The sequence below is a fragment of the Emys orbicularis genome, chromosome 9 (assembly GCF_028017835.1).
Source record: "Emys orbicularis isolate rEmyOrb1 chromosome 9, rEmyOrb1.hap1, whole genome shotgun sequence".
Lineage (NCBI taxonomy): Eukaryota > Metazoa > Chordata > Testudines > Emydidae > Emys > Emys orbicularis.
In genome coordinates, this window is record NC_088691.1 from 107,246,097 (window position 1) to 107,249,447 (window position 3,351).

Consider the following 3,351-nt stretch of genomic DNA (forward strand, 5'->3'; position numbering starts at 1 on the left):
GGGGCAGCGCGCATGGCTTCCAGTCAGCAGCGCAGCGGGGCTAAGGCAGGCTCCGCCCCCGCAGCTCCCATTGGCCGCAGAGTCGGCGCTCGGGGAGCACAGAGAACAAGCACCAAGAGGGGTTCCATAGCCGGCTGGCTGGGGGGTCTATGGGGCGGGGGGAACTCCCTTTCAATTTATCACACCAGTTTTGTGCATCACTTGTTTTAAAACTGAGGTTTTATGCTTAACCTTCATTTTGACAGGGAATTTAGATTGGGAAAGAGGGTTAAATCAGATGTAATCCTAAAACTACAGTCCAATGTAATATAGAGGAATAATACAATCTTACAGGGCTAAATTCATCCCAGGTGTACTCCATCAATGTAACTGAGGAATCAGTGGAATCTGTTCGCATTCATAACTACAATAAAATACTAATAGTGAGCTTTGAGGTCAGGAATGCCTGATGCACACACATCGTCAACATTGGAAAAGGAAGCCCAGGCCTGGAAAGCACATGCAGTGCGGAGAATTTTAACCCTTTAGCCCACAAGAAGAAGATGGCAGTATAATCTCAGAATTGGGATCCATAAAGATTTTTCCCCTTGAGAGGGAAATTTTGGGAGCCTTCACGGACCTTTCAGGCAGCAATATGTTAGATTTTTGGGGACCATACTGATGTCCATTGTGACTGACTCTTTTTGTTCTTGTCCCCTATGTCTCCCCCCCCAAATTCTTCTATGTCACTCATATTCTAGGCCTCAGGCCTGCAGGCAGGGGAGGCTCTCACTAACTTCAGCAGGAGTATTGTCTGAGTAAGAGCTTCAGTGGCCCGTAGCACCTGAGATCCCCATGAGTTCTTTGAGAGCAGATGACACTGGGATTGCCTGCTGAGCAGCTGCTAGCTCTACTCACACGTCCTCGGGTCATTACTTCACTGTGTTGATCACTCTTCAGTCCACTTTGCTCTTTCCCCTGCCCACCACCCTTCACCTTGTGATTGTGACCATCTCCTCCTTCTCCTCGCTCTCTGTCTCGCTCACCCTGCTCATCAAGTTGATTTAATTCCAGTTTGAGCTAGAGAAGTGCATTGCTTTAACAATAGTCAGGCTGCAGGGAGAAAATATTTTTTTCCCCTTTTAAACTTTTTGCAATTCTGTTTTGTATCAGGGAGGATATGTATTGTATTAAGCAGGAGGTTTTGCTCACTCCCAAAGGCATTTATTTATTTGGGCCAGTCTTTTATATTTGATATTGTGGTCTGCTGCCAGAGACTTCAAAGCACTGGCGAACACTGAAAGTCATATCTTTGTTTTGTCCTTTATGCTGCACAATAATTTTCATGACGGAAAACTGAAATAAAGAATCACAGGCTGGTTAGGCCCCAGAGATTTTTGTGGGAATGTTCTTCACATAAGAAGAAAAAAAAGTTCTTTTTATTGTTAACTCTTCAGGCCATCAACTGATTGCTGCAGGGACCTAGGTCACTATGCAGCTGTGCCATACAATTCCTCATGCCTGTAACCTCACCACTTCCATGCATCTCCGTTCCTATCCTCTTCCGTGTCTGACTTCTGCAGAAGAGTCGATGGGGGAGACCCAAAGGAGTCAGCTACAAAAACAAGAAATGCTACAAAATAAAGTTGGTAAGAACTTTGAACGCAAGCAACATGAAAAATCCTCAGAAACCAGAATATTTAAAGCCTCCAGCATCAAGTGACAGCAAAGAACAATATTAATAGAAAGTTGCAAAATATTTTTTCCACAGGAAAAGCCTTTGCAATGTGACGCAAAACTTTCCACAGTTTTCAGACAGCTCTGGTAATTTCTAACAGGACTTTTCTGTTTCATGCAATTGTGGTCTGGAATGTTATGTGGCAGGGAGGATTTTCAAGTTGTGGTTTGCAGACACTGGGGCATTAAAAGAATCCTGTGCAAACAGCATAACAGCTGCTTGTGTCTTTCTGAGGCAGAACTGTTTCTTTCTTAAACCAGTAAATTTCTATTGTCTTTGAATGGTTCTGTCAAAAGGGACATTAATCCCTCTCTTTTTGTGACACTTACAAGTATGCATTCAGCCTTTTCAACTTCTGGTCTAGCTGGCATCTGCAGTTGTATACCCCTTTCCCCACTGGACTTTATTTCCCTCCCCTTTAAAGGCTAGTCCCAGCTCTGCCACTGACTTGTGTCCTGTGGAGGTCCCTTAATCTTGTTCTGCCTCCATTTATAACCAAGTAACTTCAGAGGGGTTGCTTTGAGGCTAAATTAATCTTTGCAGAGTGCTTTGAGCTCCTCAGATGAAGGTATTATATAAGGACAAATTATTATTTCTTTTCTTTCTCATTGTGCCTCTTTGGGGGTGAATACAGCAATAACTGCAGTATGTGTTAGCAATAGATTAATCTGTGCACAGCAAAGTAAATAGGCATAGGCATAAGGCAGTTCAAATCCTGATTAAATAAGATACTCCCTATGTATAAGAACGGCCATACTGGGTCAGACCAAGGGTCCATCCAGCCCAGTATCCTGTCTACCAACAGTGGCCAATGCCAGGTGCCCCAGAGGGAGTGAACCTAACATGTAATGATCAAGTGATCTCTCTCCTGCCATCCATCTCCACCCTCTGACAAACAGAGGCTAGGGACACCATTCCTCACCCATCCTGGCTAATAGCCATTAATGGACTTAACCTCCATGAATTTATCCAGTTCTCTTTTAAACCCTGTTATAGTCCTAGCCTTCACAACCTCCTCAGACAAGGAGTTCCACAGGTTGACTGTGCGCTGTGTGAAGAACTTCTTCCTTTTATTTGTTTTAAACCTGCTGCCCATTAATTTCATTTGGTGGCCCCTAGTTCTTATATTATGGGAACAAGTAAATAACTTTTCCTTATTCACTTTCTCCACACCACTCATGATTTTATAGACCTCTATCATATCCCCCCTTAATCTCCTCTTTTCCAAGCTGAAAAGTCCTACCTCTCTTTAATCTCTCCTCATATGGGACCCATTCCAAACCCCTAATCATTTTAGTTGCCCTTTTCTGAACTTTTTCTAATGCCAGTATATCTCAGTATGCAGTGCATATTCTTGTATCTCCAATACATAATATATGGCATGTAACTGCCATCTTTATGCACACTCTGTTAGTTATGTCTGATTCCTTCATGCTCCTCTGCACCTGTCGGCTTTCCCCCAGCCCTTAGTTTAAATGCCCTTAGTTCTATTGAAGTTAACAGGAATTTTGCCATTGATTGCAATGGGAACAGGAATTATCCCACAGAAAGAACTTTCAGTACAAAAGATTTATCAAAATATAATATAATTCCCATTACCTTCATCTCTTCCCCTTTTCCAACCTTTGTCCATT